General features: G+C 38.6%; 1 protein-coding gene across 7 annotated transcripts in view; it reads right to left on the reverse strand.

The window, feature by feature from the left end:
• Positions 1-4,964, reverse strand: part of LOC148019747 (uncharacterized) — a 32,005-nt gene extending 27,041 nt beyond the window's left edge. Inside the window, exons 1-2 of one of the 7 annotated variants that reach the window (XM_087699894.1) lie at positions 4,813-4,964; positions 4,507-4,665 (exon numbers count right to left, since the gene is read on the reverse strand). The gene's annotated coding sequence lies outside the window, so the exon portion shown is untranslated. The other 6 variants (XM_087699895.1, XM_087699896.1, XM_087699893.1 and 3 more) reach the window with 6 other exon arrangements.
• Positions 4,965-16,765: the final 11,801 nt, after the last annotated feature.

Below are 16,765 nucleotides of genomic sequence, written 5' to 3' on the forward strand. Positions count from 1 at the left end.
GCCACTACCTTCATCGCCCTCGCAATTATCCTTCTTGCAACCATTGCCATTAAGTGCCACACTTCAAATTGCCATCGTGCCAGCTTTTGTTGCCCCAACGCAACCAAGTGATTATCAATTATTGCACATCATTGTGCTACCATTGTCGTGATCATTCAAGCACTATCACTAGGACGAGCAGTAAATACTATTGTTGTAGCGGGCATTGCTATATTACCTCCGCCCGAGATCCGAACCACTACATGCGTGCCAATATTTGTTGGCAATCTCTTGGTCAATGCAACTCCGAGCTTGCATCCACTAATTGTAGTTTAAGTATTGCCCTTGTGCCAAATTCTTCAACAAATTAAAGATTTCACCATCAAATTTGGGGCTTTTCTAAAATTTGGCATTCTTCATCAACATCGAGGTTCAATCATTTATAAGTACAACACTCAATATCATTTAGATAAAAATTCCACAAAATTTTTCCGATTCCTCTTCAAGTTCTTGATAAAATTTGCAACTTTTTGTCACTCAAGCTTGATTTCACCCAGATTTCTTTGGAAAAAATAGGCTTTTTTAAAATTCAACTAAATTCATCAAAATCAAGGCTCAATGTGGCTCCAACACTGGCATTCAACAATATTTGTGTAATATTTTTATCCAATTTCCTTAATTTCTCTTCAATTTTTAGGAAACTTTTGGGCTTTTGCCCAATTTCCCTTCTTTGGCATATGAATTGCCCCTACCAACATTGTCTTCGCGCTTCTTCATCATTGGGCAGCCAAAATTAGGGCTTTCGATTCATTTCGTATTCTTTGGCTGCTGTACATTGAAGACGTCTTTTAGGGGACTATTCATGCCCATTTCCATCAAGATTGAGGACAAATTATCTTGTTTTGGCACATTTATTGGGTGAATGTACTCAAATTCTATTGTTGTCTACATTATTTGAGCATCTCAACCACTAATTTCTGACTTCAGCATATTGCTAATTGCCACCTTGATCGGGTAATACTTTATTTCTGAAAATAATTATTTTCTACATATTTTTCTCTCTTCTCAATAGGAGAACAACAAGAAAAATGTATTATTCTTCGTATTATCCTACTTCATTGAGGTGGGCAGCATTTCTTCTATCAGTGATATATTGCTATTTGGGCATTTATTCTCTCTCTTCACTTAAAAATTATTATTTTATTGCTAATCATTACTCATGACCAGTAATAATAATGCTTTGTTGGGCATGTTTGGCACCGATGACAAGCTCGGCAAACATCAATTACCCACATGATGCAACATCTTCTTGTCACAAAGAATTTATGGCATATTATCAACGGCATTGAGCAAAGGCCAACTTCTCCAACACCAGCACCACCTCTGCATCACAAGGTAGATAGCCCTCATGATACCGAATCATCTTCCTCTTCCACAATGCCTCCCACTCAAGACCAAATTCAATGGGATGGCCATGACGCCCAAGTGCATGCCTTAATTGCTTTATCGGTGAAGAAAGGTATCATTCCACACATCAAAACATGCAAGATAGCCAAGGATGCATGGCATAAGCTTGCATCATTGTATCAAGGGCGCACTGAAGCATACATTGCTTACCTACGTAAGCAACTGGAAGACGTTTGCATGAGAGGTAACATGGATGCCTATATCACCTACATCAAAGATCTTATTAAACAATTATTGAATATTGAAAAAGAGATCCTAGATAATTAGCTTATTTCCATCACTCTTAAGAACTATCAAGGTTTTGCTACCATCTTGCAATTGGTAACCATGAGCAACCAAGTTACCTACAGTTTCAAGCAGCTTATGTCTCTTTTATTGCAGAAGGAACAAAGTTGTCTCAGCCACAATGCTACCATGACGACCAAACAAGCCTTTTCTATCCACCATTCTGGAAAATGTCAAAATTGAAAAAAGTACAAGCATATTGGTCAAAAACCAGCAAATACCCCTGCTAGTCATTCATCTTCTTCATCAAATAATTCCTCCAGGATACCTTCCCATGCTCATCCATTATCTTCCAACCCTTCCAAAGATACATCCAACAAACCAAAGAAGTGCAATTACTATCGAAAGATAAGGCGCAAATTAGAATGTCGTAAGCGCATTGCATCCAAGAAGAAAAAGAAAAAATCCAATCTTGTTGTCACAAACAAAACCGCCAACCTCACCAAGCACAAGGAATACACTTTCTTCATCAAACGTAAATATAATCCTCCTATACATGATGCTTGTCCTTTTATCACTAAGGTGGCTTCAACTTGATATTTTGACAATGGTACTTCTAAGCACATATTTTCTCATCGAGAATTATTCACATCCATTTCTCGTATACCTAAGGGGGGCATAGCCATGTGTGGAAATAATACCTCTTATGCAATTGAAGACATTGGTACTGTGTAAGTTAATCCTATTTCTAGCACTTCCACAACATTACAGAAAATGCTCTATGTGCCAAGCATTAAGAACCTTCATTCCATCTCAACCATTGCTACTTTGGGCTTTCGTGTTCTCTTTGATGGCCCTCTATGTGCAGTTTATGATGATCGGATTCCTTCTATAGTATTGACCAGCACTCTTACATCAAGACTTTCTTGTCTTGGTACTTATGATCAATAGCATATTGAAATTTCTCCTAATCATGCTCCTTCGGCAAGTGATCCTTGGATGACACACGTTCCTATAGTGCCATAAATTTCAAATTTGCTGATTTTTATTCCATATATTGATGATTTGCTTATTACTCGGATCAATGCTGTCCAAATTGCAACATTACAGCATTATTTCCAGCAACAACCTGCTGTCATTTATGTTTGTGTTCTTTGACCACCTATGGCTTCCCAATTTGTCACCGTTGAGGGGGGCATATTTCCATCGCCAACAAAGTATTCCGCTGCCCACTCAAGCATCATAATTGAAAGCCCTCTTGTGAATCATTGGCAAACAGCGAAGAGTGTCTTCACTTACCTCTTCAAGGGAGATTCCGCTCTTGGAAACAACTCAATCCAAATATCCTGCAGTTGTGATGGGGACAACTCCCAAGATAACTCATCCGAGAACAAGAGAATCAAACTCCTGCAGCAATGCCAAGCCTGTCTTGTCCATGTCTCCCCTAAGAAGCAGACTTCAAAAGACAACTTTGCAAGAAAATTATGGGAGATGGTAGAAAACAATGCAAGGAATAGTATGGTCACCCTTGATGATAAGCAGCATCATTGTTCCAATAAGGGTACTGGAGTGTGATGTATGTGAAATGTTACTTTGTCTTGCCTTGACCAAAAAAGGAACAATCTCCATTGAAAAATGAGATATCTTCAAAACTGCAGAGAAATGGCATATAACACGATGTATATGCACTGAACCATACAGCATAAACAAATTACCATCTTCTGTGAACTTTTCGCCTACTTATGTAGACCTTAACTGAGCCGCACAAGACAGTTGGAAGAAGTCTATTGACTGAAGCAACAGAAGTTGCAAGCGGACTGGTGCTAGTGTCTCTCTCTCTCTCTCTCTCTCTCTCTCTCTCTCTCTCTCTCTGAGAATATAATATGCACTGAACCATACAGCATAAACAAATTACCATCTTCTGTGAACTCTTCGCCTACTTATGTAGACCTTAACTGAGCCGCGCAAGACAGTTGGAAGAAGTCTATTGACTGAAGCAACAGAAGTTGCAAGCGGAGTGGTGCTAGTGTCTCTCTCTCTCTCTCTCTCTCTCTCTCTCTCTCTCTCTCTCTCTCTCTCTCTCTCTCTCTCTCTCTCTCTCTCTCTCTCTCAGAATATAATATGCACTGAACCATACAGCATAAACAAATTACCATCTTCTGTGAACTCTTCGCCTACTTATGTAGACCTTAACTGAGCCGCGCAAGACAGTTGGAAGAAGTCTATTGACTGAAGCAACAGAAGTTGCAAGCGGAGTGGTGCTAGTGTCTCTCTCTCTCTCTCTCTCTCTCTCTCTCTCTCTCTCTCTCTCTCTCTCTCTCTCTCTCTCTCTCTCTCTCTCTCTCTCTCAGAATATAATATGCACTGAACCATATAGCATAAACAAATTACCATCTTCTGTGAACTCTTCGCCTACTTATGTAGACCTTAACTGAGCCGCGCAAGACAGTTGGAAGAAGTCTATTGACTGAAGCAACAGAAGTTGCAAGCGGAGTGGTGCTACTCTCTCTCTCTCTCTCTCTCTCTCTCTCTCTCTCTCTCTCTCTCTCTCTCTCTCTCTCTCTCTCTCTCTCTCTCTCTCTCTCTCTCTCTCTCTCTCTCTCTCTCAGAGAATATAATATGCGTACGTCTTATTTCTAGGAAAGCTTTACCTACGTAGCTGACAGTGATCTAGGATATACATAATCTTGGTGGTTTCATGTCTGATTCAAAAACGTTTAGATTGAAACTGACACAGCCACAAAAAAAAGAACTGCGAAAGAGTATCGAGGAATCCTTTTGTTTGAGATCGAGAATGCTGAGCAAAAAAAGAGTCCAAACAAAGGTGATGCTTACAAGGAGCTATGAAAGAACGCTGGCTGCATTCGCCTTTGCACAGCAGATCGTTGAGACGTGCACGCCTCGGCAATGTCTGATCAATGCTGGCAGAAGGAACAGGATTGTCCTCTGCAGACTCGTCTGGAAGGGAGGCGCTCTGACATCTTGGCAGATTGACTGCACAGTAGAGAGAGAGAGAGAGAGAGAGAGAGAGAGACGGAGAAAGAGCGAGAGAGAATGAGAATCGACCACCTCCTTCCAACAGAAGCAAAAAAACTCACAGGACATCCGTCACCGGCACTGTTGCCAAACGAGAAACCATACCGTTCAATGCCTGGTTTTTCCTTCGTCTCTCCATACCGCTTTCCTTTCTGGGCTCCTCTGTGTAGGTAGTGGGAATCAGCTTTTTGGCGTCGGAAGACTGGCTAGCGGAAAGTACTCCAATCATCAACCTGCTCGTAGCCTTGTTTCTTTCCTCGGGCTTCACCAACCTCCTACATGTTTCCATTCCCTTACACCTCTACGGTTCAGTACTCATGTGCCTTGTGTGGTGTTTGTGTCTAATGTTACCTAGGCTACTCTGGGCCAATCTCACACCCATTGTATGTGCACGCACATGTGTCAGAGAGAAGGGCGATTTTCACAACCTCAAAACCCAAGTTTGGTTTTTGAGATACACATTTGGTTTCAAAGACAATAGTATCTACATGCCCCATCGCGCCAAAAATTAGGGCTTAGTTGTGCTCAATGTTTGTGGGGGCAAGGTAACCCTCCTTCCCCCAATCCCCCCCCCCCCCCCAAACACTATTCACAAAATCACACCCAGCTACTATGGGGAGTGGGGTTTGTTAGCCCCATATCAACCCCACATACCATTGCAAAGAAAGGAGTTCTTGTGGAGGAGTTAACATAGTTAAGCAATCCCATTGGTCGACAAAATAGTTCCAGCACCTCACGACCAATCATACATAGCTATCTAACAATGTCCATGCTCCATTTCTTATATTTGTTGCTCGGCTCTCCATGTTGCCTATTGGTGTGACATGGAAGGAAGATAAGCCCTACTACCTTCCTCCTCAAACCCTCCTAACCTGCAATGGGGCTCACTGTGGGGCTAGTAGGAATGTAGTAACCCCACTAGCATGTGAGAGTGTGGAGTAGTGGGGTTTCCTTTGCCCTACATTACCTTCTTAACACTTGTAACAAATGGGAGTGCTAGCAAGGCTACACATGGGATAACCGATTGCTTTCATTTACATTGTCAACAAAGATCAACAATAAGACAAACCAAATGATAAGATTTTAAGGTTTGACATATTTGCCTTTGCTTAATCTCCATCGAACCTTTGAGTCTCCCTTCATTGATGTTTTGAGAGATATCTTCATTACCACTAGTGTGAGGTAGCCTAACATGTTTCAAGAGTACAAGGGAAATTTTTAAAATGATCTATCTTATTGAAGCCTAAAACCACACCCAATATGTTCTCCAATGAACACTCCCCATGCTATTTGGAGAATGGTTTTAGCTTTCATAGACCAACCCTACCTATAGTGAGCCTTGGTTTTTAGAAATCAAGCTCACATGGTGTAAAGTTGAAACCAAAAACCTAGAAATTGCACAGAAATCAATTGTTAGTTTCAAGGCTCGTGGAAATAACTCCATAGAGTTGTGTGACATGTATTATACTACATTTGGACTATGCACTAAATAAATGGATATCAAATCCTAAGAATAATTGGAATAAGGTTAAGAAATCACAGTGGTCTAGCTAATGAAAATGAGTAAGGGGTGAGTTATAGGCAATAGGAAAATTAGAGTGGAAGAACATGGAGACTTAGGTGGAATAATTTTAACTAGGGGTAGCAATGTATATTGTTGATAACAAGGCACAATCATTTGTCCAAATCCAATCCAAGCATGATCCTTTAGTTACATTGAGTTGAAATCCAATATTATATGTTTGAGGGTTATTGACAATCTAGTTTTTGTACACATTCAAAAACCTAAGGATATCCTCCATTCTCACATGATATTTTGAACACCAAATTCGTTCCCATGTGGCAACTTGTAAATCTCCCAAAACCATTGAATGTGACTATGGCCTTGAAATTTTGTTAGGAGTATCTCTATGGCTAGGTGGATACTTTGAGTTTTCTTGTGTTCATTGAACCAAGGTCTATGGCATATGATCAAGCCATGGCTAATGGTTGTGGAGGAGGCTATGAAGAAATGGAAGGCATAAATATTAGGCTTTAAGATGTATGTTTCTTGAAAGCACATCATTTTTGTTTCAAATAGCCATTAATGTGTTAGTATGTTCATATATTGGGACAAAATGTCTTTTGTGTACCCAAAGCGATGGCTTAGTAGTAAAGCTTGTGTTTCGTAACCTAGAGGTTTTAGGTTCAAGCCTCACGAGCCTTATCATGGGTAGCGACACCTATGTTCACACAGAGTGTTTGAGTAGTCAGGGCCCTTGCCCCTTGCACACTTAAGCGAACCCTCCTCCTAGGGCCACACTCCTCCTAGGCAGGTGGCCCTAGGAGGAGGATCCTAGGTAAGCCATGTTGCTCGTTTGCTCATGAATTATCATTGGTGTCCATAGGAGATGCCTACATTGTTTCATGGCTAATGTTTGGAGGAATAAACCCTCCTCCCCAGTGGTGTTAGGTTGTGTGAATCTAATAAGGAAAAAAAGGCACTTTCTTTTCAAATTTGAGTCTATTGTTGCTTCTAGCTTCCATGCAATGCACTCCCATTTTGCAACTAATTAAAGGCTTCACTTTATGTTTGAGACCCTAAAAGCCCTGACTTGCTAGAATCAAACAATTTTATGTAAAGAAAGTCATGGCTCTTTATGTACTTTAGGCTAACTACAACTAAGGATTTGGGGATGCCTAGTGAATAAGAGTTGAATACAACAATGAGAAAGTTACAATTATGTGATTGGCTTAAAACATTAATCAAATAGGCCCTTCTCAAAGCAAAAATATAGCACCAATGGTTTTGCAACCCTCTTTACACATTCTTTCAAGCACTCCATGATAGCAAAAAAAATTAAAATGCAAAGAATAATAGTAAGCATGAAGCAAGGGAAAAAAAACGTCCTTCCTTCTGATGAATTTTTTGTATATCATTCTCTAAACCCTATTCTATATTGAGCTTGATTGGATGTTTTGGTGAGCTTAAGTTCATCAAAGCATGGTCAATCTAAACGACTCTTTCTTGATAGAATAAACCTTTAATGGCTCTCTCCAAAGACTTCTAGGCCCTAGTAATAGAACCAAAATGGAGAGCAAGTCAACTTTCTTGGTATATTAATAAGCCCCACCATACACCTCTTGCACATTAAGCACAATCTTTAGTACTTGTGGGGTATCACAACATTTTCCAACATGCATAATTAATGATTTGCAAGAAGAAGTTAGCAATTAGGAAGTGAGCTGGAATCAAGAAACAAGGAGCTACAACATAAGAATGGTTACCTTTTCATATGAAATGGAGAGTGACGGCTTGAAATACCAATGCTTTCATCATGAGCTGGCCTATCTATTTATATAGTCTATACAAGCTAAAACTCTTGGCTCAAGACATCCATGCCTTTGTTGATAAGCCTCCAAGCTTTAGCTCCTTTTATTTCTATCTTGATCTCCATATTGATGATTGCAAGCAAAGCTCCTAGTACATGCTATAAGTTGTAATGGATTATGAGAAGAATGAGAAGAAGTAGAAGATAAAAGAAGAGACTGAACACACCTCACCCATTCTCTCTTACTCGCTCATTGTCACACAAGCTCTAGGAGTTGAAGAGAAAGCTCAAGTTTTACTCAATCTCATTAGTTTTAAGGGAAGGGTGTACAAATACCAAATAGAGTGCAAAGTAAGTGTATTGGTAGATATTATAAGCCTTGGCCATGCACTATGATCTAAGGGGTTGACCTCACACCGTTATCTAAGAGGTATTTCCCCCCTTTAACCCCCGAATGTAGAGTTTCTAAGACCAAGGGTAGGGCTTGATTAATGTCACATGTTTCTTGGGCTAGTTGGCCAACTATACTTGCATGGCATGCTATTGTATGCTTCATGTTAGGAAACCAAAGTACACTATCTATGCTATCCCCTTCACTATATAATAAATGCTTCATCAACAAAAAACAAATAGCATGGTGTGGCTAGTCACATGCTAGTGCTATCTCATGCAGCAAGTACATACTAAATTAACAAGGAAAAACCAAATGGAAATATGTGATGCCTCATGCAACAAACCTATATACTCACACTATGAAAGTAAGGTAGCGTGGATTTTTTTAAACACTTCCTTGTGTAGTTTATTATTTTGGATACTATTGCATTGATTTATGGATGCACCATGAGTAAGATTATTTATGGTGTTATAACCATGTATTTTAGCCGTAGCATAAGATGATTATTTTTTTAGGTTAAAAGATCAGAAAAAATTGGATAGAACCTAAAAATTAGGCCATAGAACTCAAAGCGATAAGCGTGCGCACCAAATGTGCTCCATTGGTTAATACAAAAATCATTGCATCTGCATTACTCTGACTACTAGTAGTGTGCTCATAAACACACAAAACACCTTAATTCTGTGCATATCTACTTAGTAGAATGCAACTAATGTGACATGCATACACATAGTCATTATTTTGTAGTAAGTAAAAAACAATATGAAAATTTTAACAAATAAATAAACATCTCATGTTCATAGCAATTAATCAAATATCATAAGACACTAAATCCACAATTGGCAAGTATACATGTAAAGCAAGGTATCATTTGTTGATTAATTGATTTTTAATTTGTAAAAAGCTTAAAATCCGCAACTTCACATAAACTCGTAGCTTGAGGTAGATCTATTAAGTATAGAAAGTTTGACAATTTAACACAAGCATCAACCCCACCCTTAATTGAGAGTTTGGATTTAGCTTTGACGATCATCCCATACTTGAGGAAAGCAAATAGAGAGCTCATTCTTAGTTATGAAAACTTTAGAGAGCCCTTTTTCTCTTATCTTGTTCTCCTTCTTCCCAATACCATGGCTTGAGAGAAAGAGAGCTTGAGAAAGATTGACCAAGGTAGAAAGCTTGAGAGTAAGCGAGAGAGGAATCCATAGTTGTCATGTTGATTTTTCTCTTCCCACTTGTTTTTCATCTTCTTTTTCTTTCAATCGTGGGAGAATGAAGTACAGATTGAGGAGGAAAAGACTTGAGAGGAGCTTCTATTATTCATACACCTTAGATCAAGTGGGCATTAAGGTTGTACCTTAGCATTCAAACTACCATGAAAGAGTGATATCAGTGAACATCTTATATTCTCTCACTTTCCTTTTCTTGTTTGCTTGTATGTGTAGGGGCTTGGGATTTTTGTGGTAGATATTCTCTTGATTCTATTGTAACTTATTGGCTACTTGTCAGACTAACTCAATCTAGTAATTGATGTTGCTAACTCCCACTATGAGGCCTCAAAGGGAAGGGCAAGAAGCGAGTTTTTTTTGGCAATCCCTCTATTCTTGTTCCACATAGTTCACTTATTTCACCCATCTCCATTTCCACTTCCACCACCATCGTCGCTAGCTCCACTCCACCACCGTATATATATATATATATACATATATATATATATACATATATATATATATATATATATATATATATATCTATATATATATGTATATATATATATGTATATATATATGTATATATATATATGTATATATATATATATATATATATGTATATATATATATATATGTATATATATATATATATATATGTGTAGGGGCTTGGGATTTTTGTGGTAGATATTCTCTTGATTCTATTGTAACTTATTGGCTACTTGTCAGACTAACTCAATCTAGTAATTGATGTTGCTAACTCCCACTATGAGGCCTCAAAGGGAAGGGCAAGAAGCGAGTTTTTTTTGGCAATCCCTCTATTCTTGTTCCACATAGTTCACTTATTTCACCCATCTCCATTTCCACTTCCACCACCATCGCCGCTAGCTCCACTCCACCACCGTATATATATATATATATACATATATATATATATACATATATATATATATATATATATATATATATATATATATATATGTATATATATATATGTATATATATATATATATATATATATGTATCTATGTGCATGTGATGCAATGAGGGGAAGTGATTATGGCACGCAAACAAAGTCCTTCACATATAAAAATGTTAGAACAATTAGAGCAAGAGTTTGATTGTTCTACACTTCATGTAAAGAACATTCATAAGATCAAATGGCTAAGTCAACACAAACTTTTTCAAACCATTTGTGAGGTTCTTGAGCCACTTTTGGAACTCATAGCAGTGATTGCCCTCCTTCACTTACTCTTAATGTTGGATTCTTGATTTTAGGATTTCCTTCCATGTTACCTCGCATCGATATTGGTTTCATAGCTACCATATTGTTATGGGTTCTATTAGACTAGGAGACAACACTACATTGTATATCATTAGTATAGATGATGTTAGATTGCAATTAGTTTGGTATTGGTTCTCCTTTTGTGCTACACGATATCCATCATGTTTCGGCTTTGATGAAAAGCCTTATTTTAGTTGGAAAATTGGATGATGATAGGTACCGTGTATGCTTTGGTGATTCTTCATGGGAGATCACCCACTGAAGTCTTGTTTTTGCTAGAGGAGCCAAGGTTGGTAGCCTCTACCCTTTGCTTGTTTTTAGGTTTGTTGACCATGTTTTGGTTGTGACCACAATCTTCCACATGTATCTTTATGGCATCGTTGCCTTGGGCACATGCCTTTGAAATGAATGAAAGTATTGACCCATTTGCAATACTTCCTGCCCTTGGATTATTCTTGTATTGATTCATGTGATCATTACTTGTATGGCAAGAAGACTCATAATTCACATAAGTCTGGTTCTACACAAATGGGTGAGTCTTTGGTTCTTGTGCTTTCAGATGTTTGCAATCCCATGCCTTGTCAGTCCTTGACTAGTTTGAAGTATTTTGTCACATTCATAGATGAGTATTCACATAAGGTTTGGGCCTATCCCATTAAACAAAGATTGGATGTTTTGCCTACATTTTAAAACTTTCTCACCATGGTTGAGAACAAGTCTGGGTATAAGCTGAAATGCCTATGGTCTAACAATGGGGATGATATATGTTTCTAAGGCTTTTGAGTAGCTATGTGATGAGAGGGATATTAAGCATCAATTAACCACCCCATATATCCCACCCCAAAATAGTATTCTTGAGTGGATGAACATGACTATTTAGAAAACAACTGAAAGTGCATGTAGTATGCTTAGTTAGGTAGGTTTACTATAGCACTTTTGGACTAAGGAAATTACTATTATTGTGCATCTCATTACAATAGATCCCCATGTACTGCTCTTGATGGTAGAGTTGTAGATGAGGTATAGTCTAGTAAACCTCTCTCGTATGCATACTTGTGTCTTTAGATGTGAGGCTTTTTGGCATATTCCTAATACAAGTGCAATAATTTGGATCCAAAGTCTGCCAAATGCATCTTTCTTGGATATGGTGATGCAAGTGAGATGAGCTATCATCTTTGGGATTTGCAAGCTCACAAGGTTATCCATAGCCATGATATTATTTTTCATAAGGAAAAGATGTATATAAGACTAGAGTAGGTGATTGAGGTATGTAGAGTGATCTTTCAGGAGGAGCCTCTTGTCATAGTATAGCTAGTCTCAATGAGATAGCCTGCTATAGTTGTTGATGATATAGTGATCTAGAATACACATGTTGTGCAAGATTATGATATTGGATAGAGAGGATAGGCCGTACATGCCCCATAGCTAGTTTTGAGATGCTTTGATAGAGCTTCATGTCCTCCTGACTGTTATGATCCCTCTATGGATTATGTCATGGTGATAAACTTTTTCAAGCCACTTACCTATGAGGATACTATGTGCAAAGGTGATTCTCATTCTTAGCAGAGGGCTATGTAGTTTGAGTTTGATTCACTGTAGAAGAAGCATACATGGAACTTTGTTTCCTTGCTCAATGGAAAGCGTGCATTTCCATGCAAGTGAGTGTATAAGTTGAAGAGTACCCCTAATTAGCCTAAGACAACATTTAAGGCTAGATTAGTTGCTAAGGGCATTAAGTAAGAAAATGGAGTTGATTTTGATGAGATCTTCTCTCTTATGGTCAAGATGACTAGCCTACACTTAGTCTTGGGTTTGGCTACCTATTTGGATTTAGATCTTTATCAAATGGATGTTAAGATGACTTTTTTACATGGGAACCTACATGAAGACATTTATATCCAGTAGCCTAAGGGATTTGTGGAAAGAGGAAAGGAACACATCGTATGCAAATTGAAGAATAATATTTATAGGCTTAAGCAATCACCTAGGGAGTCGTACTATAAGTTTGATGATTTCATGCATTCATAGGGGTACTCCTACAGTGATATGGATCCATGTCTATACACGAAGAAGGCCCATGATGGTAGCCTTATTATCTTGATGCTTTGTGTTGATGATATGCTTATTGCTAGGAAATGCACATGCTAAGATGGATGCTTTAAAGACTTAGCTCAAGAAGAGCTTTCAGATGAAAGACACAGGGTAGCCCTCACACATACTTAGTATGTGCATTACATGCAATCACTCCAAGGGACTTTTCTACTTGTCCCAATAAGACAATTATTCCATTGGTGCCATTGAGCCTCTTCCATGTGAAGATGATTAATAATGGGGATGCCATATCGATCCCTATGAATGCCATCACTAGGTCTCAAAGCAAAAAGATAGGAGTCAACATCACTAGCCCTTCCACCACTACTAGATCAATAATAGGTAAGAATAACTCATATAAAAGGAGGAAGCATACTGAGGGTAAGGTTGCCTTAAAGAGTGACATACTTACTATGTTACCAACAAAAATAGTAATGTTGAGTGCAAAAAGTGCCACCACCACACCACATATTGAAAAGGTAGCCATAGCTAAAGTATGAGAATACCCTAATCTTAAGCACCCACTATAAGTAATTGATAAGGTGAAACAATGGGTATAGGAAGCATAAGACGAGGTGCAAATTCAAGAGGTAGTGAATGATAGGAGTGCAATTGGCTTGTCCAATACATCACCTTTCTCAACGCCTATAGGTGCACATACCTTTGGAACACCTATCTCTAGTCCACCTAAAAAAGAGGATAACCAAAATATATTGATTCTGAGGCATAAACATGACATGAAACACAAGTATTTCTAGTGTGATGAAATAGATCTAGGTGTCATTACTGCCTTGGGCTCTACCAATGTATCAATCCCATTAGGAATGATACTAAAGGGAAGTCCTTCCCTTTGGAGAACTTTCAAAGTTTGGATTGAAGGTATGGTAGAGATAGTTGAATCAATACCCATGAGTCTCAAGGTAGTGGCATACCCAACCTAACTCCAATTCCAATGTTAGGGGCACTAGATGTCAACACATTCTGGGATCGAGTTGAGTGTCATGTCATCCTTTGAGTGGAAGCCCTATCTGATTGTGTATGAAAAGGGAGAATCGACATGAAAGTAAGAGGTAGCATTGTAAATCAATTGGTTTTAGAAACCTAGTGAAGTCCAACAATTGAGGATGTACACTTCAATTTGACTATAGTAGACGTGTTCAAGTTTCACCCATTAGGCATGTTGAAATATGGGCTATTAAGATTATAGGTATCAAGTTCTCTATATATTTTGTGGCCATTAGAGGGATAGACTAAAACTTGTTGCCTAGACATCATTAGATGTTGAAGGCAAGATTAACCAGAGATTAAGAAAATGGCCTAGTTTTCCCAAGAAACATGAGTGAGACAATCTATATAATCTTGGAGCTAACTTGCTTATTTTTGAAGACTCGTATGTTGATATTTAAAAAGTGGAGATAACATAATCATTGCTTTATTTCTTAGTCGAGTATCTCAATATTTGGTCAATTTGACTCAATCCAAAAGGACTCACTATCTTTTTCTCATTTAATTATGATAGAATTAGTGAGAAATTGTAAATTTCAAAATCTTTCATGAACCATTAATTACATATATCAAAATAAAAAAGATCTATGAAGTGCAATGTTCTAGGCCCATCAACATTGTATTAAGCCCATAAAATATTAATCGAACTATAGTAACTTATTGCATGTTGGGAATAAAGGGCCATTGTGCCTTTTATATGTGTATATATGTGTATGGGTGTGAACACACCCTTGGCACATTTGTACTTTCATATATATATATATATATATATATATATACTAAAAACCTAAAGAGGTACCAAGAACGGCATGCTTACTCTCCTCTCTACTCTACACACACACACACTCTCTCTCTTTGTCTCTCTCTTGTGAGAAAGCATTGCATGTATTGATCCTCACCCTCTTTGTCTTAGCAAACTAGTATTAGAACTCAGAGGTCATGCACGCTTTTTGGAGTTGGCAGTAGCCGTCAGTGTTTTGACAAGTGCAGGAGAGGTGTCGCATGCGAGCAAGAATTGCAGGTCACGGGCTGTAGACGTCATGCGAGTAGGTGAGAGTAGCAGCTAGGCATGACAAGGAAGCATCGTGGCATAGGGCAACAAGACAAGGTAGGCGTGGCAGCGCAACGGCGGACCAGCGAGAGGCCATGTGATTGATGGGGGGCTACGATGACACGTTGCAGGTGTGGGCGAGGCAATAGTCAACAGACGACGGCTTGTAGGTGCCAACAGGCGCATGGTGACCTGCATGGCGGGTCAACAGACCCTACGTGACGGCTTGTAGGTGCCAATAGGCGCATGGTGACCTGCATGGCGGGTCAATAGACCCTACGTTACGTTTTTTTTTTTGTTTCCTCTCAAAAAATCATTTTTTTACCCTTTTCCTTTGTAGGCATTCATGTGTGTAAGCACAGTTCATGATTTTGGGTAAATTTGTGCCAAAATTTTGGGGATTTGTCTAGATTTGATGCGAGCAAGATACAACAGTGATATCTGTCTCAGAAATTGCAGGGACTTGTGACATTTTACCTCCGACATTTGGGGCTTTTCATGTACATCCAAGAATTTGGCTGAAATTTATCCGATTTGTCGACATTGATGCACATTGGACCCCGTGCAATTTGGGACTTTTTCTATTTGGGAAAAATTTGTGCACCATTTGGTCATTTTATGTACATGTGGGTTTAATTTCATGTAATTTGGACACCTAGCACTTGGAAAAAAATTTGGGGGTTTTGCTGAAATTGCTCTATTTTGGCAAAATTGGCATGTTCTATGCATGTTAGAGACAGTGCAGATGTATGGTTGATGCTTTGAGCACAAAAATTTTGGGGCTTTTGACCATGAGTGTCAAATTTTGTGCCCGTGGGTGCATGTACAATAGAGATTGTAGCTAAAATTTGGGACTTCTCATGTAATGTGATGTATTTGTCCTTAGAATAGCTATAATCAGTTGTGGAGTACTGTAGCACAAGGTTCAATGCTTCAGAAAATTTATTTGTAGGTCTGAAATTTTTACTTTTACATGGTCATTTATTACTGGTTGGTACTTGTTTATACCTTGGTCACTTGTGTGACAGTTTGGGCTTGCATTTGCTGAATTTTTTGTCACATTTGGGCTGAAAATCATGGCTAGCATTAGTGATAACAGTCATCTCATGCACATTAAGAAGCTTGAAAGGAGCACACAACTTTGTAGTCTAGCAAAAATAGTGCTATAATATCCTATTGCAGAAGAAGCAGGCAAAGCTGATTAAGACCAAAGGGGCAAAGCCCACAGATATGGAACAAGAAGATTGTGATGAGTTAAATGAGCTTGCATGCTCAACCATTGAGCTATCGATTTCTGATACCTTGCTGTTTAACATTAAAGGTTTGGATTCTGCCTATGCTATTTGGACTCGACTGGAAGAACTGTATGCACAAAAGAGTGCCACAAGCAAAGTTTATTGGTTGAAAAAGCTTATGGATTTGCGTATGAAAGAGGATACATCAATGTCTACTCATTTAAGTGAGTTTAACTCCATTTTTAGCCAGCTAGTGCCTTGAAGTTCATGATTGATGAGGAATTTAAGGCTACATTCTTGCTTTGCAATCTGCCAGAGAGTTGGGATACATTCATGACTGCTATGAGCAATTCTAATGCAATCCTTTTGTATGGTGATGTAGAGAGTGCTCTACTCATGGAAGAAATGAATCGGTAGAACAATGCATCCAGTAAGTCTTCCAATGCTTTGCATACTAGGGGCAGATCATAACATAAAG

The sequence above is a fragment of the Lygodium microphyllum genome, chromosome 19 (assembly GCF_053477565.2).
Source record: "Lygodium microphyllum isolate KBCC chromosome 19, Lygodium_microphyllum_v1.1.10, whole genome shotgun sequence".
NCBI lineage: Eukaryota > Viridiplantae > Streptophyta > Polypodiopsida > Schizaeales > Lygodiaceae > Lygodium > Lygodium microphyllum.